This window comes from Schistocerca serialis, chromosome 9, assembly GCF_023864345.2.
Source record: "Schistocerca serialis cubense isolate TAMUIC-IGC-003099 chromosome 9, iqSchSeri2.2, whole genome shotgun sequence".
Lineage (NCBI taxonomy): Eukaryota > Metazoa > Arthropoda > Insecta > Orthoptera > Acrididae > Schistocerca > Schistocerca serialis.
Genome location: NC_064646.1, coordinates 295,243,361 through 295,269,426, shown reverse-complemented (window position 1 = coordinate 295,269,426; position 26,066 = coordinate 295,243,361). Strand labels below are relative to the sequence as shown.

General features: G+C 40.5%; 2 non-coding genes across 2 annotated transcripts; one reads left to right on the top strand and one right to left on the bottom strand.

Annotated features, from left to right (window-relative positions):
- Positions 1-2,452: 2,452 nt before the first annotated feature.
- Positions 2,453-2,526, bottom strand: Trnas-cga (transfer RNA serine (anticodon CGA)). The gene has a single exon. It is a non-coding gene; the product is annotated as a tRNA-Ser (tRNA).
- Positions 2,527-2,983: 457 nt separating this feature from the next.
- Trnas-cga (transfer RNA serine (anticodon CGA)) lies at positions 2,984-3,057 on the top strand. Its single transcript has one exon. It is a non-coding gene; the product is annotated as a tRNA-Ser (tRNA).
- Positions 3,058-26,066: the final 23,009 nt, after the last annotated feature.

Here is a 26,066-nt window from a genome sequence, read left to right as displayed (position 1 = left end):
GCTGACTGGGAATCGAACCCCACACATACCGTTGTTGACTACACACAAAGAGACGTCAGCTAACGAATTTCTCTCCACCAGCAGTTCGGAAAAACATCCTTGAACTTACAGTGATCTCTCAAATAGTCCTGTGTCTCACTGGGAGTCAAAACCGTCAGATATCGTTAGTGTTGACAACAAATGAAAATGCATTAAAAATCAAAATTATTATCCACCAGCAGACAGGCGTTCACATGCTAGAGCTTCATGATACATAATGAAAACTTTAGTGCCAGGCCAGCATTCGAACCCAGTCACGCGCAATATGTGGAGATGTTGAGGAATCTGCAGTTTTGACCAAACAACAAATTGTAGTCGAGCTGTATTGTCACGAAGGGATCAAATTCCGCGTTAAGAGCGGTCTGAGTCGCATTCCAAGTTCAGAACCAATTTTATCGACATACAGAAGCTCAAATAAAAGATAGAATAAGGGTCCTGTTACCCTACATAGCGTTTGTTTCGTCACTAGAAATAAATAACTAGTATAAGAAAGGTTACTGGTGATAGAGTATCAACATGTCGCCACTCCAGATTTTATTGTGGTTCAACCTAACGTCTACTTGGCAGAGAAGGAATATCATGTTTAATGCGAATTTCTGACCACAATGCCACTGTACTTTCTTCACTTGGCGTAGCCAGAAGTGATTAGAATGTGTCTCTCCCTATTACAAACCATCGGCAGAAGTTGGAATCGAACCCAGACCATCATCAGAGGAACCTCTCACCAATCCAACAGACCACCAACGCCTCTGCTGTACGACTCATTTTCTATCATAACACCGTTGCGGCACACTCGATAAGAATTCTGACACACAGGCTCCTTGTAGTGGTTTGCAGCACGTTCAGTAAATTCATTTACTTGGTTGACCGAATCGCCATGAACTAGCTGCCTCGGCTACCCAGTGCATACATTCGACTCTATATTGTAATCACCGAAATAAAATCACGTAACTGCCACCTACACAGAACTTCCAAAAGTGTAGGATGCACAAATTTAAATAGGAAGTGTTTCTTTCCAGTTGAGCTACTCTATTGCGCTATCTGTTTGTTGAAAACGTCCTGTAGTGCAAATGAAAAGCTGTAACTGTCTGTCTCTCAGAAGTCTAGATCTGACCATATGGATTATATCACAGCACTGTGGAATGCAGAAGTTCTGGAGGAACTGTTGTCGACTTCTGGAGGCACTCTGGCTAGATGACAGCTAGTAGCGTCATGGTAGCTGTCGCGCACCATAGATAAGACGTCCTGAGTTCTTTTGCATTCGCTGCTACATTTTTTACAACACGATTCTGCTGTCTGCTGAAGTTACCAATTAAATGGAACTTTCAACATAATTCCCTGCACTTCTCAACCCAAAATAGCCGCATGTGGAAAAAGGGCTAACTTCTGCGATATTTTGTTCTTTTCAGGTTTAATAGACGGCCAGGCAGCAGATTCATTTTATTCTTCTTCAAACCTTGTTTGACAGCTTAAACTCAGAGCAAGTTTTCTACGTGCATGTAATCAATAAACTGCATGTGCATTGACAGACTGTCATAGATAACATCAGGGAATTCGCATATATCGTTGATGATTAATTTCTCTCTCATGTTTCGTATTGTTTTAACAACACAAAACGAAACCTTACGAAAATTGTGCACTGCATTATAAGAGATGAAATAAAACTACCCACAATAACCTCACATAACCTTACGACGAAAGTCTCTTTGATAAAACTGAGTAGATGTACAAAAGCGTGTATCTATCGGCACGAATTAGTAAAATACTACTCACTTAGATTTCGATTCGGTCTATGTTTAATTGGTATGCTGTCTCATACTCAACAGGTATGCAAATGTGGCATTTCATAAATAAAGTTATGTATTCCTAGAGACCCAAAATTTGCTTGTCAGCAGCTGAACGAGGCGTTACCTGTTGTGCAGCATTGTAAGTTTTTCACTATTGCACTATGAGCTGAAAGTATTTTCTTGCGATTTTCTTATCGATGTTTGATCTGACTGTTTGTAGCTCTTTCACAGAAAGGATAAAAACGTTACATTCACCGAGAATGGAACCGCGAACCATAACAGACGGTTTTTCAGAGGGCAGCACGTCACCACAGAGCTAGCAAAGAGGTAGGTGCTGTGCATTCCTCTTACGAGGTCAATAGTGGCTAGAACTCGTAAACCGCTATTTAAAGGACGAGTTTAGTTGCGATTTCCACATGCAACGACTTTCCTGGGCTGAAAACCGTAAATTTACAATTTTTTTTTTTTACACCTGAAGCGATAATAACTCAGATTTTTCAATGTAAATGACAGGAAAAATCAAGTGAACTTTGAGGCTTAATTCCGTGCGCACCAGGAAGTAACTCGTCGATCACAGAGTTGCCAAATATACCTTACCTTGAAACTTCCTGGCAGATTAAAACTGTGTGCCCGACCGAGACTCGAACTCGGGACCTTTGCCTTTCGCGGGCAGTGCTCTACCAACTGAGCTACCGAAGCACGACTCACGCCCGGTACTCACAGCTTTACTTCTGCCAGTACCTCGTCTCCTACCTTCCAAACTTTACAGAAGCTCTCCTGCGAACCTTGCAGAACTAGCACTCCTGAAAGAAAGGATATTGCGGAGACATGGCTTAGCCACAGCCTGGGGGATGTTTCCAGAATGAGATTTTCACTCTGCAGCGGAGTGTGCGAAAGGCAAAGGTCCCGAGTTCGAGTCTCGGTCGGGCACACAGTTTTAATCTGCCAGGAAGTTTCATATCAGCGCACACTCCGCTGCAGAGTGAAAATCTCATTCTGGAAACATCCCCCAGGCTGTGGCTAAGCCATGTCTCCGCAATATCCTTTCTTTCAGGAGTGCTAGTTCTGCAAGGTTCGCAGGAGAGCTTCTGTAAAGTTTGGAAGGTAGGAGACGAGGTACTGGCAGAAGTAAAGCTGTGAGTACCGGGCGTGAGTCGTGCTTCGGTAGCTCAGTTGGTAGAGCACTGCCCGCGAAAGGCAAAGGTCCCGAGTTCGAGTCTCGGTCGGGCACACAGTTTTAATCTGCCAGGAAGTTTCATATCAGCGCACACTCCGCTGCAGAGTGAAAATCTCATTCTGGATACCTTACCTTGTTTCCAAATCTCAGTTACAGTACTAACAGGAAGACGACGAATCGATGTGATCCTATAGCGGGCTGGGAAGTGACCATAGCTGGCCTCTCAAAGACGCGGCTGCTACATCCTGCAATACGTAATGGGTCTGATTCGCATTTCTGTAACCAGGTTTAGGGACTGGAGCGTAGTTACTAATAATACTCAGAACTGACTGCAAACGAAGCATCAACAAATCAGTAACTCTCAAGGTTTTTTTTATATTTCTTTCGTAACTGTACTCAAAACTGAGAAACTCATTCACGGATGTTTTCGTGCCTCGCCGATAGTCGAGCAAACCAAACAAATAAAAATAAAAAAAGAATGTGTGTGTGTGTGTGAGAGAGAGAGAGGGAGAGAGAACAGAGAGTGAAAAAAGATAAAAAAAAGAATGAGAGACGTGGTAAAAAATTGTTGTAAAGAAATTGAATACCGGTATGTAAAGGAAACTTTCGTTAAAATGACACCTTCCACATCATTACGAAACATCGTATTCATGATCTATGTAACAAGTATTAATCTAATCCAATTTAATCTAATGATATTGCTGACTAACTGTAAAGAGTAATGAATTACCGAAATTTTCGCCAGTATCAGTAACCAAATCTAAACTTGAAAATAAAAGACGACAGTTTTTGTAATAAACCGGGACTCCTATCAAGACCCTTTCATCCCTGTTAACTAACCACGAAAGATGTCTGATATACCTTCACTCAGAAGTAACAAAGTGTGTATGCATTTAAAGATGAAGTGTATGATGTGAAGTTCTGTGACGGAGGTACGAACCCAACACGTAATCGGATTGTTAACTAAAAAAATCAAATGTTCCGTATAGGTTTTTCTTACCAGCTGCTAGGTGTTTGAATATAAAATAAGGACACTAATTTTTGTGCCTGAGCGACAATCGAACCGCACTCCTATCGTTCTTCTTTGTCGTCCACAGATATAGTTTTAGTATCAATTGCTTACTCACCAACAGTAAGACGTGTACGTGTTTGACCAGAAATTGTTGGCAACACATGAACAAACATTAAAAATACACGTTAATTTTCACTAGCAGGCCGGTGTGCACGTGATAGAGCTTGAAATGAAATTATGAATATTTTTGTGCTGGATCAGGAATCTGACCCACATACTCACCTTTGGAGGAGACCTAGAGAAGATTGCAGTCTTGGAAAAATGAACGAAATGATTGAACTATACTGTTCCGAGAGATTCAGATCCTCGAAAGAGGAGATACGAATTCGAAACACAGTCCAGCACCAAATTTTTCAACGTCTCTAGTTCAACCAAGTACAAGTAAAATAAGAGCCCTGTTCCTTTAAATGGATGTCGGTTCATCAAATAAAATAAGATTTTGTAATGTAAGTAAGTTTACTGGCGGCAGTATTTCTGTTTACAATGACATCCGCGTATGTCATTTCCTAAAGCACACCGGCTCTTTCCAGTTGGGAATGAAGGAACGTGATGTTTAATGCGGATTCTGGATTATAACGTCTTTCTCGAGGTTACCACAAGTATAGTAAGTCTGTTTGTGCCTCTTAAAAGTAAATGCCTTAACCCAGGCATTGCACTTGTGATAGTTCGTTCCACCAGACCATTGTGGCCACATTTCCCAGCCCCAGGAGTGTGCTGTAACGGATGATGTTCTTAGCATGCAAAATTAGTCATGGCGGAACAAAAATGCGAGTCTATTAGATGGTTAAGTAGAAGCAAGCTTCTGACGCGAATATTATGCTATTCTCACGATAGCAGACTCTTCTAGGCATCATAGCCTCGATGTGGAGCCATTTTGAAATTTTCACTAATTCAGGAAATTTCTTTGTTCGAGGAAATCCACTGTGAAGTGTGAAGTTACCGGATTATTACCGTCATTATTACTATCATTTCCTTCATACCGCTGCTGGAACACATGTGCTTCACGATCATTTAAGGCCTTTTGGTCATTATAGATGTAGCTGCCCAAGAACAGGTTCTTTCCCTGTCTACTGAATCCTTTTCATGTTAATATCAAACATCAGCAATTACTCGTAGATTACATTAAAACTAAAGTAATTGATGAAGATGTTACTTGATAACAAAAACGCGGTGCCTTTCTTCATTTACTTGCGCCTAGAAACGGCTGTCGAATACTGCCAAACCAAAAGCCAAAGGATCTTACTGCCTTCCGATATACGTCGCTGTCAGTTCTTCCATATGATTTGGTCGACGTGATCTGTTTCAAGTTGTATATGACAGAGAATGTTTTAGAAAATCAATTGTTTTCCTTTGCAGTAAACAGAATGATTTTCATTCTAAGCTATCCAAGTTCAAAATTTTCGCATTATAGTTCAAATTTAATATTCGCTTCTATAATATAGGAAAGTATTTCACACTTGCAAAAGCCGCACCCGACTCATTTTCCTGACACTTAGTCGCTGACCATAAATTCTAGCCCAGACTGACACCAGTTTAAGTAACCTAATGTAGCGATAACTGTTTCATAGTGCTATTTCTCACCGGATAATACGCAATTCACTCATTGGGCTCCATTAGTATACTGTAACAGTAATTTCTGTGTGTATGCAATGCATGCGGATTGTAGAATTTAGTGGTGCTCTCTTTTCCACTTCTGTACTATATGCTTGACCTAAACGGGCCGTTTACCATTACAGGCCCTGGGCGTTGCAACATCATACTGACAACAGTAATGTGCTTATAATGACAACCTCACTGTCCGTTTTATCTGATTTTGTAATCATTTAAATAAAACAACATGACCTTCCAGTAGGAGACATTTCGTCCGTCCCCGTTTTCGTCCTGTGAAATTTGTCAGTAAGCTTTTGCCTTCCAACCAGCGAAATGCGGCAGAGTACGACCGGTAAACGATTCACAAACCACGATTTAGCGCAGTTAAGACGATTTCTTTAAACATTGCCGTAGCTGAAGGAATTTAGTTTCTTCTTAAATCGCCTTATGCAGCAACGTTCACAGATATCTCAAATAGGAAAAGCTCTTTATCCAGGTACGAAGGTTGTAAAACAAACATCCCACAGTTTGTGTCCGGTTGGTCTTTTCGTCTGATAGCACTGCATAAGTATTTTGTCTAAGAGGTATCACAAGTAGTGTTCCTGTAGCTGTGGGAATCATTGGTTGAAAACGAGTTTAACACAAGTGGGTGCAGCACTGCTAAATATTCAAAATGATTATCAACCTAAGTCTGAGTTCATCCACAAACTGAGGCGTATTTATAATATTTGAAGCTAGACTGTGTATCCTTGTCTTCCTTGAGTGGGCATTGGAAGGCGTTGACTCACTCGAATACAATTCAATGAATACTTCGAACGCTGTCATTAACGTTGCTCTCATGAATTAATTTTTTTTTATTCTTCTGGTTCTTATGCGTGCAATATGTGTTGTAGATACAGTCTTAGAAAAAAAATTGACCATGTGAGGTTGACAATACAGTCGTGCTCCCCTCTGAAATCTATGTTCGGCAATATTCTCGACCTGGCAACATAATAGACTGCTACACTTCCCGAAGGAACTCTTGACTGCAGTCAGAGTACATCACTCTTGTCTATGACCGTAGTCTTGAAGTAAAATGCCAGACTAGCTAATACGACGTCTGGTAACCAAAAGCACACGTTGACAAAATTTTTATCGCCCCTTTCTCTCGGTGCTAAAGCTATGAGTATAACTCAAGTGAATCTACAATATATTTCGCTTTCTGTGACATTGGTAATAACAGTTTGGTTCAACAATATTTTAGCGAGGGATTTCTTGGGCGACCATCTGCCTCTGAACACCGCATGCGTCTGAGTTCTCTGGGACCCGTTTGCTGCCTACCGGCGGGGGCTGAGGCACTGCGCTGCCTCACCTTCTGCTGACAACGTCTGCTCCACTCCTCACTCTCGATGGGGTAAAATGTTTTAATGTTGTTGAGTGGTAACCCATAAAATTTGTCTATGATTTGTGTTTCACACTCGATAGCATTGGAGGGACAAAACCTTTTTTATTTGATGAGTATTTTATTATACTAGTATGCAATGCATCAATGTGGCATGGAGTTAATTTCATTGTGTCTGATCCAGTGCACTATAATTAAAGTGTCACATCCTGTTCTTTTACCTTTCACAGGAGATTCTTCAATAATTTATTTTTGCCATTGATTCATATGTGTTAGTCAAGGCACAGAGAGTAAGTGTAATGTAATGTGTTTGGTTTCTTTCTTTGATTTCCTATGGTAAATGGATGCAAAACATTGTGTCAATACCTTTCAGAACCTGCTCTATAGCTACTAAGGCAAATTGCTTGTTTTGAGGTCCATACATTAAATAATGGAGAAGTGAACGCTGTTCAAAAGTGATATTTAAAATATTCAGTTGGATTTAAGACGACAAAATTGCCCATATTTGAAGCTGCCCAGAGAAAAAGTAAGTTGCTAGAGCCGCCTGTTAGCAAATGTCTGCAGAGAGTTCCTAATTTCTACTGTGGAATTTTAGCATAGATGCCCTGTAGTAACCAACAGATTCCTTTCCATCATACTTATCACTCTGGCATGTGAGTCTTAAGTGTAGAACAATATTGAATTTCTTATCGTTGACAGTCGATTCGAATTTCTTCAGAGACGCTTGTATTGTGAAGCAGTTTGGCAGTCAGAAAAGCGAGATCTATGTCCATTAACACAACTTACTGTCATCTTCAACTTTTGTAGTCCTGGTTTCCTCAGTTGCGTGTAATATTACGGTATATTGATAATTTTTACTTATGGACCGTCTGATACAAAGAAAATATCAGATGTTGGAAGTATGAAACAAACCATTTAAACACCATAACCATTTTAAACACCATAACCTTCATCCTACAAACATGGTACAAGAAATGAAAATAAGAGAATAAGCAACCATGACAAACATCTTATACAAATACAAGAAAACTTCCACGTCCAGAGAGCCATAGCAGAAAACAAATACATGATAAATGAACTAACACACATCAGCAAAGTCTCCCTAATACACTTAATAAAGGAAATGACAAGATAAAACAAAAAAACTCTTCCCCCTTCATCTCCTGGACACACACTCACACACACACACACACACACACACACACACACACACACACACACACACACACACACACACATACACATAAGCAGAGCCCACAAAAGAATTATATATATACCACACCAAAACACACACACACACACACACACACACACGCACACACACACAAACGCACACACAAATGCATACACAACAGATCACAGATACTTCAATAATTACACTCGAAAGTTTGGCAGTAACATTCGATCTTTGGCAAAAACTTTGACAGTCGGCAACAGAAACCAAAACATTGAATTGAAACAAGCGTTCAGTTCATAGTGCTGCGAAATGAGGGAAGAAAAACGCAAATTGGCATTCATAAGAAGAAGAACAACATCAAAAATGCAACAGGAGCGTAATATGTAAGAAATTGTCCACGCAACCTGTAAGTACAGTTCAAAACATTACTACTTAATAGGAAATACAAACATGTTCTGGGAAAATCAGGAATACAGAAATACAAGTCGCTGAGGAATGAAATAAATAGGAAGTGCAGGGAAGCTAAGACGAAATGGCTGCAGGAAAAATGTGAAGACATCGAAAAAGATATGATAGTCGAAAGAACAGACTGAGCATACAGGAAAGTCAAAACAACCTTTGGTGACATTAAAAGCAACGGTGGTAATATTAAGAGTGCAACGGGAATTCCACTGTTAAATGCAGAGGAGAGAGCAGATAGATGGAAAGAATACATTGAAAGCCTCTATGAGGGTGAAGATTTGTCTGATGTGATAGAAGAAGAAACAGGAGTCGATTTAGAAGAGATAGGGGATCCAGTATTAGAATCGGAATTTAAAAGAGCTTTGGAGGACTTACGGTCAAATAAGGCAGAAGGAATAGATAACATTCCATCAGAATTTCTAAAATCATTGGGGGAAGTGGCAACAAAACGACTATTCACGTTGGTGTGTAGAATATATGAGTCTAGCGATACACCATCTGACTTTCGGAAAAGCATCATCCACACAATTCCGAAGACGGCAAGAGCTGACAAGTGCGAGAATTATCGCACAATCAGCTTAACAGCTCATGCATCGAAGCTGCTTACAAGAATAATATACAGAAGAATGGAAAAGAAAATTGAGAATGCGCTAGGTGACGATCAGTTCGGCTTTAGAAAAAGTAAAGGGACGAGAGAGGCAATTCTGACGTTACGGCTAATAATGGAAGCAAGGCTAAAGAAAAATCAAGACACTTTCATAGGATTTGTCGACCTGGAAAAAGCGTTCGACAATATAAAATGGTGCAAGCTGTTCGAGATTCTGAAAAAAGTAGGGGTAAGCTATAGGGAGAGACGGGTCATATACAATATGTACAACAACCAAGAGGGAATAATAAGAGTGAACGATCAAAAACGAAGTGCTCGTATTAAGAAGGGTGTAAGACACGGCTGTAGCCTTTCGCCCCTACTCTTGCATGGGGGCTTAATTAAATAAACTGAAAATAATTTTTAAATTTTTTGTAGCTGTATGTCCGATTACGCTGTGTCTCGTAAACGGTTGGCCCTGACTAGTATTTGTACGCAATCTGACTGCATAGAATAACAACAAAGAATGAAAGAAAATTTTCGTTAACACAAATAATTAATTAAGTCCCCAGCAACTATAAAACCAACGCAACAACAAGCACAAGAGTAACTGTTCTGTGTATGGAAGTGTGATTCAACGTACACATCTGGCACGGTTCTTCTTCAGTAAGACAAGAAATTTTAAATATCATTTATACTGAAGTAATTACAAAATAGAAATACTATAATTGCGTAAGGAAAGCAGAATTACACTCTAATACAAGAACACAAGCCAGATGCTTTGTTGACTGAACCTGTAATGCTGCATTATTTAACACATTGAGATAATAAAAAGGAAAAATTTTTTTCTTTTACCTTCATATATTGACGAAAATCACTCTAATCATTACAATATATCTCCACACCGACTCTCTACTACCACATCTCAACAAGAACTTTTCAGTATCACATCTCAGCAAGCACTGCCTACTACGAGTTCTCGACCAGCACTTTTCACTAGCACATCTCAACACAGACTACTACGAGTTCTCCCCAAGCACTGACTACTACGAGTTCTCCCCAAGCACTGCCAGTGGAGGCGGCTGAATAATACTCTTTGGCGCAATCTCTGGCGCTGTGGCTCAGTGTAGCCACCTTTCATATGCCCCTCCTCCACGGGCCAGAATTTGATGGTATTTTTGCCAGCATTGGTGGTGAAAATACCACCAAATTCGTCCACAAAAACACAGACAAAAAAAATAAAAGATAATATTAATACGTAAATATCACATAATTAGATAAAATTTTGGCTTTGCACTGACCTTTCAATAACCTAATATATGAAATACAGTAAGCAATACAAGTTCTTTCATACATGTGGCTTTACATAATAGTTTACACAATACACAAAAAATCAGTTTATACAAATGTTCACATAGCATGCTTTCCATGATTAAAAAAAACAAGTAATTGATACTTCCAGCAGTAGCACCCAGCAATGGTCAACAGGTGCAGACACCAACAAGTGACATCATTCAGCAGAAGCAGTTCCATTAGTGGCACTCAGCAATGTTGGACAGGTGCAGACACCAACAAGTGTCATTATCTCAGTAGAAGCAGTCCATCAGTGGCACCCGGCAATGTTGAACAGGTGCAGACAGCAACAAGTGACATTATTTCAGTAGAAACAGTTCCATCAGTGGCACCCAGCAATGTTGAGTAGGTGCAGACAGCTGGAAGTAACATCATTTCAGTAGAAACAGTTCTATCAGTGGCAGGTCCAGAGAGCAGTCCATAATATTCACTATCACTGATCACACTGTTCATCAGAGTTTATAAGCAGAAATTAAACATGTCCTAGTGGCACCAATCATGTAGAAAAAGTACAAGTAACAGTCCATAATATTCACTATCACTAATCACACAGTTCATCAGCAGAAATTAATCATTTCTAAGTGGCACCCATTATGTTGAAAAAGTGCAGGTAACAGTCCATAATATTCACTATCACTAATCACACAGTTCAGGCATGAACAATAGTTTGAATCCACATACAAATGCTTTTACACTAAACATACAAATCATAACAAACACACAAATGATGTCAGATAATTGTCATATTAACTATTACAAATACACAAATACCAGTAAACCTATAATATTTATGGGTGTCAGTGCAAGCCACTACAAACAAGTAAAATAATCTTTAGGATATAGGTTGGGACTAATTATTTGGGATTAGGAAAGGAAAACACACAAAACACACACACTCATCTGTCATCCACATTAAGTACTACTGTGTAATTGAATAGTGTTAACTGTGTAAATGCAATTCTGTCAAAATTTGATGTTCATCTTGTGTATCAAGTAGTAGTGGCAGCAATGTATAACAGTCAATAATAGTTAAGTCAACATCATAGTCATCATGTCAAGACCAATGTTCGCCAAGCCAGATCAAATGTACTGTTGGTGAACAACTGTCAGTGTGCCAAGATATGCAAATACTTCCTCTCTCCAAAAAAATTATGTACTGCTTCGTGATTTAACAAGTGTGTGTATAGACTATCTTCCTTCTACTTGTGTGTTCTAGTCTGCTATCTTCATCCTCCTTGTTCCATATAGACCAATAAAAAAAATATGCACCTCACTTACTTTACCTCTTATCCACCAAAACTCCAATAATCATCAGCATCACATAATCTCAATACTTCAATAATACCTCTTACGTCGATACATATAAACCTTATCATTAATATCATTTACCTTACCTCTTGTCCACAAAAACTCCAATAATCATCAACTTCATATAATCTCAATAATACCTCAATAATACCTCTTCAATACGTCGATACATATAAACCTTAGCACCAATATCATTTCACTTCCATAACAACTCTTTCCTCTAGTCAGTCTCCTCGAACAAGTACAGATAAAATCCTAATGCAAACCTCATCATCCCATACAATCCGAAGACACATTGTCAACACACAACCTCTGTGTAATCCATCTGACCCAAATGTTCTACTCATTATGAATTATAAACAAAAGAAATGCATACCTGACCTCTAACAGACTTAGTTCGAATAACTCTCAGTAATTAAGTACGATTACGGAGTGTGAATGATCATAATAATTCACAGTGTGTACACCACTTCAAGAATTATGGCAGAAGCAAACATGTGGAGTATTTCTTGTGTCAAGTGTCACTTCCTATTTCAATTGCTCACGAAAAATGCAGTGTAATAACTGTCAATGGTCTAAACCTAGTTTTGGTATGTCATGTCGTTAGCTTCCTTCCTATTAGCATAAATTTATACAGCTTTCATAAAACCTCCAGCTCATGTGACTTCTATGAAGTTTCTTGTACTAATGTCGTTTATGTCGAATTATAGCAGTTCATTTTCCTATCTTAAAAATATAAGGCACTGAGCGTAAGCAAAACATGCAATAGCGAGTAAATACACTCCTGGAAATGGAAAAAAGAACACATTGACACCGGTGTGTCAGACCCACCATACTTGCTCCGGACACTGCGAGAGGGCTGTACAAGCAATGATCACACGCACGGCACAGCGGACACACCAGGAACCGCGGTGTTGGCCGTCGAATGGCGCTAGCTGCGCAGCATTTGTGCACCGCCGCCGTCAGTGTCAGCCAGTTTGCCGTGGCATACGGAGCTCCATCGCAGTCTTTAACACTGGTAGCATGCCGCGACAGCGTGGACGTGAACCGTATGTGCAGTTGACGGACTTTGAGCGAGGGCGTATAGTGGGCATGCGGGAGGCCGGGTGGACGTACCGCCGAATTGCTCAACACGTGGGGCGTGAGGTCTCCACAGTACATCGATGTTGTCGCCAGTGGTCGGCGGAAGGTGCACGTGCCCGTCGACCTGGGACCGGACCGCAGCGACGCACGGATGCACGCCAAGACCGTAGGATCCTACGCAGTGCCGTAGGGGACCGCACCGCCACTTCCCAGCAAATTAGGGACACTGTTGCTCCTGGGGTATCGGCGAGGACCATTCGCAACCGTCTCCATGAAGCTGGGCTACGGTCCCGCACACCGTTAGGCCGTCTTCCGCTCACGCCCCAACATCGTGCAGCCCGCCTCCAGTGGTGTCGCGACAGGCGTGAATGGAGGGACAAATGGAGACGTGTCGTCTTCAGCGATGAGAGTCGCTTCTGCCTTGGTGCCAATGACGGTCGTATGCGTGTTTGGCGCCGTGCAGGTGAGCGCCACAATCAGGACTGCATACGACCGAGGCACACAGGGCCAACACCCGGCATCATGGTGTGGGGAGCGATCTCCTACACTGGCCGTACACCACTGGTGATCGTCGAGGGGACACTGAATAGTGCACGGTACATCCAAACCGTCATCGAACCCATCGTTCTACCATTCCTAGACCGGCAAGGGAACTTGCTGTTCCAACAGGACAATGCACGTTCGCATGTATCCCGTGCCACCCAACGTGCTCTAGAAGGTGTAAGTCAACTACCCGGGCCAGCAAGATCTCCGGATCTGTCCCCCATTGAGCATGTTTGGGACTGGATGAAGCGTCGTCTCACGCGGTCTGCACGTCCAGCACGAACGCTGGTCCAACTGAGGCGCCAGGTGGAAATGGCATGGCAAGCCGTTCCACAGGACTACATCCAGCATCTCTACGATCGTCTCCATGGGAGAATAGCAGCCTGCATTGCTGTGAAAGGTGGATATACACTGTACTAGTGCCGACATTGTGCATGCTCTGTTGCCTGTGTCTATGTGCCTGTGGTTCTGTCAGTGTGATCATGTGATGTATCTGACCCCAGGAATGTGTCAATAAAGTTCCCCTTCCTGGGACAATGAATTCACGGTGTTCTTATTTCAATTTCCAGGAATGTATATACAAATAACAACCCTGTTCATTAATAATCATTGTCAAAATCAGTTAACGTACGCAAGCACGTCGCTTCACAAGTAATTTCATAGAACATGAAATTTAGCACAAAGTATGAATCACGTAATCGCGAGCAGCAAATTACGTCTAAAGTACGTACCTAAGTGGAAATATGTTACCTGAAAAATGAACTCAATTAATAGTTACCTTTTTTAGTTTATTAGTTTCTGCTTCGAAATTACATTCTTTCTGAAATTTTCTCGATAGCAAGTCCTCTTAACGTCGGAGACACACAGAATTTACCTGAAGTTCTTAAATATTTTATACAACCGTATCCTGAAAAATACTGAACGTTAATAACATAATTCATCAAGTCACTATAGCTTTATACTGAATTTAATCGGAGAAATTAAACTGTGTATTTGTTTACGGCTGTCAGTGCATTCGCACTGAGCGCTCGATCAGCTGTAGGCGCGTGACGTAGGAAGCAATTGTTTGCGGTCAACGACTGCCTTGTGCGGCGCGCAGACTTGACTGTTGCTTTGAGTATATGCCGCCGCCAAAACACAGCGCGGTATCCTTGTATTCTCTGCATGTTTACGTAAACTGTTCGTTTCTGAGTCCGTCGCCAAACTAAAATCTTTAGATAAATCCGGATGTGAAAGAAGTGGAGCAGCAACTAAAGCATCACGGAGTTGTTCAAATTCTGATTGAGCTTCCTCATCCCAACACCAATTAGAAATCTTTCCGGATAGTTCACATAAACGAGGTGTGGCCAAATCGTCCAATCTAACAAAGCGTCTAAGAAAATTACAGACACCAAGGAAACTACGAACATCACGTTTTGTGGTAGGAACAGCATAGTTACGAATAGCGTTTAATTTCTCTGGATCAGGAAGAATACCTTCTGTAGAAATAATGTGACCGAGAAATTTCACCTGAGAACGACCAAATTCAGATTCACTGTAACGCCAACTCTTGCAAAGATACGTAATAATGAATCCAAAATTTTGTTGTGCTCACTCCAAGAACGTTTAGCAATAAGAATGTCGTCAACATATGAAGTGATATTGTTACGAAGATAAACAGGTAAAATTTCGTCTAAGCTACGAATGAATGCTGATGAAGATACAGTAAGTCCAAACGTTAATTTCCGAAATCAGTTTTGGGTAAATAGTCATATCCGGTTAATGTTTACTTACTCTCTAGATAGATTGATAGTCGAAGAGTTGGTTTGACAGATGCAAAGAACAGTAAAAGAGTAGGCAGCGGTGCAGAAAACTAAAAGGGAAATAGCACCACTACAGCTCGGGGCCCTATGCACGCTACGGCACATATTCACTTAGAGTAGTGAATCCCCTGAGGACATTAATAGCCGCACATAATTTCTAGTTTGTAAATTTCCAATTTGGTGGAAGTGCGTACATAAATTGATCTAACCGTGAACATGGATGTATGTCATTCTTAGAATTGCGGAAGATCTTAAATTTCCGAACAGTCAAAAAGTGTTTATAGTCAAAGTTTTCGCCTCGTGGCGACAAAGACCTACCGCGCCTGTCCCAGTCCCAATGTTCATTATCGTCAAGTTCGCGCGCCTGGCGCTGTCTTGTTGCATCTCGTAAATGAAACAAATTATTTTCTTCAAACCCTTCTGCTAAACTAACACTTGTCAATTTATCTGAGATCTCCTCAACTCTTTCCGATGAGTCACTTAATTGTTCTTTCTGTTTATTTACGTCTTCTGCAAATATCGCGACTCGGGTTTCGGTGTTGTCACTTTTAGTAGTTAACTGTTCACACTGTTGCGTTAAGTTATTTATTCTGTCATTTGGTACGGATTCCTCGATTCTTTCAATTATTTCTTCCTTATCGTGTGCACGTTGTAAATTTAATTCTGAAAATTTTTGTACTATCACGCGATCTCTTTCTTCCTGTTCTCTGTCCTGTTCCTCTTGTCTAATTTCTATTGAAATTAAACTATTATTGTGAGCATTCAAAATCGGTTGTACATCTTCTCTACTTTCTTTCTTTGATTCATCTTTCATGTTTTTGAAACACGTCCCTATTCGTGAGTCTAACCCTGTTGTCATTGTTTCCATCTATGTTTTAATTGATCCTATTTGTGAGCATAACCGTGTTGTCATTGCTTTCATTTCTGTTTTAATTTCAGATCGCAGTGTTTTTAATTCAGATCCCAAATTTAATATTGCACTCATCAACTGCTCCATTTCTTCTGTCGTTAACCACGCAATCTAAGAATTTTTCGATTGTGAAAAATTTTGAACTGTTTCCGGACTATTTTCCCTGCTTATTAAATTGTTTTCCACTACATTATTTATGACACTGTTTTCCTCTGTTGGCGAGTTCGCCATGTTAACAATTTCGTTATTCTGACTATTCATCATTTTTGCCTGTTTCATTGACCGCGTAATCATTTACAAAACATAAAAAATTCGTCACTGTACGAAAATTACACACAATGCCTCCTTATCTCCAACAATACCATTCACACGAAATGTTTCTCTCAAACACGATTAACGAACAATTGAAATAATTGCACTAAATTGTCAAACCCGTAGACAAGACAACAAATTTAAATTTTGAAAAATACCATTAGAAGAATGCCAATTACCAAATCTACACATGGAAAATAGACTACAATTACTAAACTACAAATTACTCCAACAATACTACTGTCTACTATTTTTACAATCAGAAGATTTCCAAGGGACGATCCGAAGCAGCGGTCGCCACATGCATGGGGGCTTAATTAAATAAAATGAAAATAGTTTTTAAATTTTTTGTAGCTGTATGTCCGATTACGCTGTGTCTCGTAAATGGTTGGCCCTGACTAGTATTTGTACGCAATCTGACTGCATAGAATAACAACAAAGAATGAAAGAAAATTTTCGTTAACACAAATAATTAATTAAGTTCCCAGCAACTATAAAACCAACGCAACAACAAGCACAAGAGTAACTGTTCTGTGTATGGAAGTGTGATTCAACGTACACATCTGGCACGGTTCTTCTTCAGTAAGACAAGAAATTTTAAATATCATTTATACTGAAGTAATTACAAAATAGAAATACTATAATTGCGTAAGGAAAGCAGAATTACACTCTAATACAAGAACACAAGCCAGATGCTTTGTTGACTGAACCTGTAATGCTGCATTATTTAACACATTGAGATAATAAAAAGGAAAAATTTTTTTCTTTTACCTTCATATATTGACGAAAATCACTCTAATCATTACAATATATCTCCACACCGACTCTCTACTACCACATCTCAACAAGAACTTTTCAGTATCACATCTCAGCAAGCACTGCCTACTACGAGTTCTCGACCAGCACTTTTCACTAGCACATCTCAACACAGACTACTACGAGTTCTCCCCAAGCTCTGCCAGTGGAGGCGGCTGAATAATACTCTTTGGCGCAATCTCTGGCGCTGTGGCTCAGTGTAGCCACCTTTCACTCTTCAATCTGTACATCGAGGAAGCAATGATGGAAATAAAAGAAAGGTTCAGGCGTGGAATTAAAATACAAGGTGAAAGGATATCAATGATACGATTCGCTGATGACATTGCTATCCTGAGTGGAAGTGAAGAAGAATTAAATGATCTGCTGAATGGAATGAACAGTCTAATGAGTACACAGTATGGTCTGAGAGTAAATCGGAGAAAGACAAAGATAATGAGAAGTAGTAGAAACTAGAACAGCGAGAAACTTAACATCAGGATTGATGGTCACGAAGTCAGTGAAGTTAAGGAATTCTGCTACCTAGGCAGTAAAATAACCAATGACGGACGGAGCAAGGAGGACATCAAAAGCAGACTCGCTATGGCAAAAAAGGCATTTCTGGCCAAGAAAAGTCTACTAATAACAAATACCGGCCTTAATTTGAGGAAGAAATTACTGAGGATGTACGTCTGGAGTACAGCATTGTATGGTAGTGAAACATGGACTGTGGGAAAACCGGAACAGAAGAGAATCGAAGCATTTGAGATGTGGTGCTATAGACGAATGTTGAAAATTAGGTGGACTGATAAGGTAAGGAATGAGGAGGTTCCACGCAGAATCGGAGAGGAAAGGAATATGTGGAAAACACTGATAAGGAGAAGGGACAGGATGATGGGACACCTGCTAAGACATGAGGGAATGACTTCCATGGTACTAGAGGGAGCTGTAGAGGGCAAAAACTGTAGAGGAAGACAGAGATTGGAATACGTCAAGCAAATAATTGAGGACGTAGGTTGCAAGTGCTACTCTGAGATGAAGAGGTTAGCACAGGAAAGGAATTGTGTTTTATTCAGTTGCTGCCAGACGGTCCATAAGGAAAAATTATCAGTACGCTGTAATACAACTTACTGTGTCGAGCCACCAAGAGGATGTGTAAAGGTTTTCTCGTGATTTTGTTACAGAATATTTCTGCAAATTCGCAGCCCCATAAAATAAATCAGAAAAAAATCTCACACACAGTGGCCCCGACCACGGTTAGAACTGACGAGTCATTGAGCCGTTGCGACACGAGACATGGGCAGTACCAAGGGGCTACGGACACACTGTTGCCATCGTGTTGGTCACTCAGCCTCGTAATGCATCGTGTAAGATAGTAAAAGTTGTCACTTCTGTGAAGAATAGCATTTATTTAGCCAAAAAATTGAATATTCTGTCTCAGTGCCTTAGATTACATGAGGATTATATAGCACGAATCATTCAAATGGAAAGGGAATATCAAGTAAATTTAGCGAGTCAATTCAGTACCATACACGGAAGTGATTGCAATGTCACGGTGTTGCCAAATGCTTGTGACGATGTTGCCAATTCTCAGCTGTGCTAGGAACAGCTCTGTAGCGTTATGATAGGAGAATCCCGTGCTCGTGTCATAGGAGGATACAGAGAGGAGGCGCGGGGTTTGGTTAATATGCAGCGTTTTCTCCTAGTCTACCAGTTGTGTCAAGCATTCAGATGTGCAATCTTCCATCACGATTACAGTTGCCCAAAAAATATATACAAATAAAACACTTACATTGTTACTTTGTGACAAAAGATTATTTCAGTACAATAAAAAGTCTTTGGAAATCAACTTTGCCCACCTGTCACGAAAAGTAAGATAGAAAACACTTTGCGCCTCGAAATCGATTGCATCTATGTGCAGTCTTGTGATCATACAAGTAGAATTTCATGAATTGCACGAGAATGTAGAAAAATGTTGGTGCGAATGGAAGCTGTAAGAAACACAGTTAACTAATTATTCTGTACCACGTAATAATCAATTCAGTTGAAAAATCAGAAGAGAATAAACTAAAAATTATGCCCTTTAAGACAGAAACTAAAGTGCAGATTCGGGCACTGTGCAGATATGCGCTTTTTCATCTCCAGATCTATACAAATAATGTATACTAACAAGGGTATTCATTGCTTTCTTAATGTTTCCCTCTTGTTTAGTCTTCTATTGATGAACTGGATCCACACCCATGAGTCTGATTGTTTCTTTGTATCCTTCCATCTACTATCTTTGTGTGTTATTGTTCAATTGTCAAAAAGCAAAATATTATGCCTGCTCCCACGAGGTATTAAAACGAGGTCGCAAGAAGGCTAACAAATTACAATCAAAATACAGTGAGACGCCATTTTGTCTGTCGTCATGGTATTAAGTGAACAGAAATAGTTGGGTGTTATTGTCGTCTTTTCTTATTGAGATTTTCATATTACCCTGACACAAGACGGCAAGATAAATGTGTATATTCTCCGTGACGAAACATCCCATATTCCATTCATCCTGATCCATTCGTTACATGCATCGGCAGCAATGAGTGATAGGGAAGCTGTTGTGAGGTGACGAATAACATTAAAAATGGTAGTAATAACGAATCAGTAATCAAGGATGTTACTACATTGCAGACGATTAACAAAATAACCAAGAAGAGCTGAGTGTTTAATTGGCCCACTACTGCATAGCTGTTCTTAACACTTTGTTACTGAATTCTGTTCTGGTTGTTTGCAGAGAGAAAAGAAAGAACCCTTTAGCCATACATATCGCTAGTACAACGAGATATAACCTATCAATTATCCTTGCTTTACATCACGAGACGAACATGGCGTCACCGAGCTGATATTTGAAATACATTTCTGTTTTCTCTCTCTTTTTATTTTTATTTTTATTTTTGAGGAAAGCATCGAGAAGCGCGACTAATAAGCAAGTAGGCATATAACCTGTTTACTGTTATTTTCATTGGGACACATAATGCAAAAATACAACTTTTAAGCGTATTATTGCGTAATTCCAGTTATTGACAGTCTATTCGCGAGCTTGCTTACATTCAGTGGGCTGAAACCTATCACAGAAGCAAGCAAAACACAAATATGAGGGCCGTTCAGAAAGTAACCTCCGGTTGATTTAAAAAAATACACCAAGTTAAATAAAAATATTTTAATATATACATCTTACAACTACATCTTTGCACTATTTTTCTACATAGTCTCCATAGCGATTGAGGCACTTATCGTATCTCTTCAGAACCTTTGAAATTCCTTCTGCATAAAAGTCACCCGCTTGTGCCTGGAGCCAGCCTGTGACCGCATCTTTGAGCTCTTCGTCGTCATCAAACCGCTGTGACCCGAGCCATTTCTTCAAATGCATGAAGAGGTGATAATCACTTGGCGCCAGGTCTGGGCTGTAAGGTGGATGGTTGATAATGTCCCACTTGAAGGACTCAAGAAGGGCCGTTGTTCTGCGAGCAGAGTGAGGACGGGCGTTATCGTGCAAAAAAACGATACCGGAAGTCAGCATACCACGGCGTTTGTTCTGTATAGCCCGTCGTAACTTTTTTATTGTTTCACAGTACACGTCTTGATTAATGGTCGTACCACGTTCCATGAATTCAACCAACAACACCCCTTTGGCATCCCAAAACACCGTTGCCATCAGTTTTCTGGCAGAAAAATCTTGCGAGGCTTTTCTTGGTTTGGTAGGCGAATTTGAATGTGCCCACATCTTTGATTGTTCTTTTGTCTCAGGGTTCACGTACTTAATCCAGGTTTCGTCACCGGTCACGATTCTGTTTAACAATGGTTCTCCTTCGTCCTCATAACGTGACAGAAAGTCTAATGCAGAGGCCATTTTTTGAGTTTTGTGGTGGTCGGTAAGAATTTTGGGCACCCATCGTGCACAGAACTTACGGTAACCCAATCTTGCTGTCACTATCTCGTACAAGAGAGTCTTAGAAATCTGTGGAAAACCAGTAGACAACTCCGACATTAAGAAACGTAGATTTTCACGAACTTTTGCATCAACTGTCTGAACGAGTTCGTCAGTCACCAATGATGGTCTACCACTCCTCTCTTCATCATGAACGTTTTCTCATCCACTTTTAAATAAACGTACCCATTCACGGACAACTCCTTCACTCATAACTCTTGGTCCGTACACGGCACAAAGCTCACGATGAATAGCTGCTGCAGAATATCCTTTGGCTGTAAAAAACCTTATGACAGCACGCACTTCACATTTGGCGGGGTTTTCTATTGCAGCACACATTTCAAACTGCCACAAAAACTAAACTAGCGCACGTACGACGTTCACTCGACCACGGCTTGATGCCGACTGACCTGTTGAGTGCGTGAACGCACAGATGGCGTCGCTACTCCCCCCACAACCCGCACTGTGACCAATCGGCGGTTACTTTCTGAACCGCCCTCGTATTTCTTGCACAATGCGCATCACACAAACGAAATCTCGCTGCACTGACGTGTTGTCCGATATATTGCACGGAAAACATATCTGATTCATGTTGCTATATACAGCTCTATCAGATATCAATTTGGATGCGTACCAAGTGTATAAAAGTATATCTTGAAATACACAGAGAGTCACATGGAGGTATTCGACTGAAACATAGCCATGACCAAGACTGTCACTGGGGTCGACAGCATCGTCGTCTACCACCTTGACAACTCGAACGGTGACAGTGCTCAGCCGGTTACTTACGTTTACTGGTATCAAAGCTACAGCATGAAAGCACAAAAATGTTAATAACTCGAAGATCATTAACTTTGGAACCCATATAAAGTAAAGCAGTAATCAGTCGGAAGAGTAGTTTAAACACCACAGTGCTTAAAAAGGCACGGTCTTGTTGGAGGTGGTATGCCGTTGCTTTCCTCCGACCTTTGAGTTGACGTACCTAGCCACTTAATGGGGGAACCTACAGTTTAACGTGCCTTTCGGACGACAGTGCAACTCGGCAGTTTTCACATCAAAAAACACTGCCTGACGGGAAATAAGTGTAAAATGGCACATATAAATCGTGGGCCTAACGAGGGATTGAACCTGAGACTTTCGTATTCGTTCTCTTGCTCTACCATTCTGCCACAATGCAGCTACTACTGTGGTCTGTGCTTAGCATTAAAATTAAGGATCTCTCATTTGTGCCTGCGTTGGCACATGCGTGTCCCTTAGGAGACCTTACTTTTGGGATTACCCTCGTATAAGTGTGTGTAAACGCCTTCCGATGCCCACTCAAGGAAGACAAGGACGCACAGTCTAGCTTCAATATTATAAATACGCCTCAGTTTGTGGATGAACTCAGACTTAGGTTGATAATCATTTTGAATATTTAGCAGTGCTGCACCCACTTGGTTAAACTCGTTTTCAACCAATGATTCCCACAGCTACAGGAACACTACTTGTGATACCTCCTAGACAAAATACTGACGCAGTGCTATCAGACGAAAAGATGTACCTGACACAATCTGTGGGAAGTTTGTTTTACAACCTTCGTACCTGGATAAAGAGCTTTTCCTATTTGAGATATCTGTCAACGTTGCTGCATAAGGCGATTTAAGAAGAAACTAAATTCCTTTAGCTAGGCCAGTGTTTAAAGAAATCGTCTTAACTGCACTAAATCGTGGTTTGTGAATCGTTTACCGGTCGTACTCTGCCGTATTTCGCTGGCTGGAAGGCAAAAAGCATACTGACAAATTTCACAGGCGGAAAACGGGGGCGGACGAAATGTCTCCCACAGGAAGGTCATGTTGTTTTATTTAAATGATTACAATTCAGATAATACGAACAGTGAGGTTGTCAGTATAAGCACATTACCGTTGTCAGTATGATGGTGCAGGGCTTCTAATGATTAAGGCCCGTTTAAGTCAGGCATATTGTATACAGAAGTGGAAGAGAGAGCACCACTATATTCTACAATCCGTATGCATTGCATACAAACAGAAATTACTGTTACAGTGTACTTATGGAGCCCAATGAGTGAATTGCATATTTATCGGTGAGAAAGAGCGCTGGAAAACAGCCATCTCTACATTAGGTTACTTAAACTGGTGTCAGTCTGGGCTAGAATTTATGGTCAGCGACTAAGTCTCAGGAAAATGAGTCGGGTGCGGCTTTTGCAACTGTGAAATACTTTCCTATATTATAGAAGCGAATATTAAATTTGAACTAAAATGCGAAAATTTTGAACTTGGATACCTTAGAATGAAAATCATTCTGTTTACTGCAAAGGAAAACAATTGATTTTCTAAAACATTCTCTGTCATACACAACTTGAAACAGATCACGTCGACCAAATCATATGGAAGAACTGACAGCGACGTATATCGGAAGGCAGTAAGATCCCTTGGCTTTTGGTTTGGCAGTATTCGACAGCCATTTCTAGGCGCAAGTAAATGAAGAAAGGCAGCGCGTTTTTGTTATCAAGTAACGTCTTCATCAATTACTTTAGTTTTAATGTAATCTACGAGTAATTGCTGATGTTTGATATTAACATGAAAAGGATTCAGTAGACAGGGAAAGAACCTGTTCTTGGGCAACTACATCTATAATGACCAAAAGGCCTTAAATGATCGTGAAGCACATGTGTTCCAGCAGCGGTATGAAGGAAATGATAGTAATAATGACGGTAATAATCCGGTAACTTCACACTTCACAGTGGATTTCCTCGAACTAAGAAATTTCCTGAATTAGTGAAAATTTCAAAATGGCTCCACATCGAGGCTATGATGCCTAGAAGAGTCTGCTATCGTGGGGATAGACTCGCATTTTTTTTCCGCCATGACTAATTTTGTATGCTAAGAACATCATCCGTTACACCACACTCCTGGGGCTGGGAAATGTGACCAAAAACGAACTATCACAAGTGCAATGCCTGGGTTAAGGCATTTACTTTTAAGAGGCACAAACAGACTTACTATACTTCTGGTAACCTCGAGAAAGACGTTATAATCCAGAATCCGCATTAAACATCACGTTCCTTGATTCCCAACTGGAAAGAGCCGGTGTGCTTTAGGAAATGACATACGCGGATGTCATTGTAAACAGAAATACTGCCACCAGTAAACTTACTTACATTACAAAATCTTATTTTATTTGATGAACCGACATCCATTTAAAGGAACAGGGCTCTTATTTTACTTGTACTTGGTTGAACTAGAGACGTTGAAAAATTTGGTGCTGGACTGTGTTTCGAATTCGTATCTCCTCTTTCGAGGATCTGAATCTCTCGGAACAGTATAGTTCAATCATTTCGTTCATTTTTCCAAGACTGCAATCTTCTCTAGGTCTCCTCCAAAGGTGAGTATGTGGGTCCGATTCCTGATCCAGAACAAAAATATTCATAATTTCATTTCAAGCCCTATCACGTGCACACCGGCCTCCTAGTGAAAATTGACGTATATTTTTAATGTTTGTTCATGTGTTGCCAACAATTTCTGGTCAAACACGCACACGTCTTACTGTTGGTGAGTAAGCAATTGATACTTAAGCTATATCTGTGGACGACAAAGAAGAACGATAGGAGTGCGGTTCGATTGTCGCTCAGGCACAAAAATTAGTGTCCTTATTTTAGATTCAAACACCTAGCAGCTGGTAAGAAAAACATATACGGAGCATTTGATTTTCTTAGTTAACAATCCGATTACGTGTTGGGTTCGTACCTCCGTCACAGAACTTCACATCATACACTTCATCTTTAAATGCATACACACTTTGTTACTTCTGAGCGGAGGTATATCAGACATCTTTCGTGGTTAGTTAACAGGGATGAAAGGGTCTTGATAGGAGTCCCGGTTTATTACAAAAACTGTCGTCTTTTGTATTCAAGTTTAGATTTGGTTACTGATACTAGCGAAAATTTCGGTAATTCATTACTCTTTGCAGTTAGTCACCAATATGATTAGATTAGATTGGATTAGATTAATACTTGTTACATAGATCATGAATACGACGTTTCGTAATGATGTGAAAGGTGTCATTTTAACGAAAAATTTCTTTACATACCGGTATTCAATTTCTTTACAACAATTTTTTTCCCTCTCTCTCATTTTTTATCTTTATTTTGTCTCTCTCTCTCTCTCTCACTCTCTCTCTCTCTCTCTCTCTCTCTCTCTCTCTCTCTCTCTCTCTCTCTCACTCTCTCTCTCTCTCTCTCCCTCTCTCTCTCTCTCTCACACACACACACACACACAGATACACACAACCTTTTTTTTTAATTTTTATGCGTTTGATGTGCTTGACTATCGGCGAGACACCCGAAAACTTACGTAAATGTGTTTCTTAGTTATGAGTACAGTTACGAAGGAAATATAAAAACAACCTTGAGAGTTACTGATTTGTTGATGCTTCGTTTGCAGTCAGTTCTGAGTATTATTAGTAACTACGCTCCAGTCCCTAAGCCTGGATACAGAAATGCGAATCAGACCCATTACGTATTCTAGGATGTAGCAGCCGCGTCTTTGAGAGGCCCAGCTATGGTCACTTCCCAGCCCGCTATAGGGTCACATCGGTTCGTCGTCTTCCTGCTAGTACTGTAACTGAGATTTGGCAACAAGGCAAGGTATATTAGGCAACTCTGTGATCGACGAGTTACTTCCTGGTGCGCACGGAATTAAGCCTCAAAGTTCACTTGATTTTTCCTGTCAT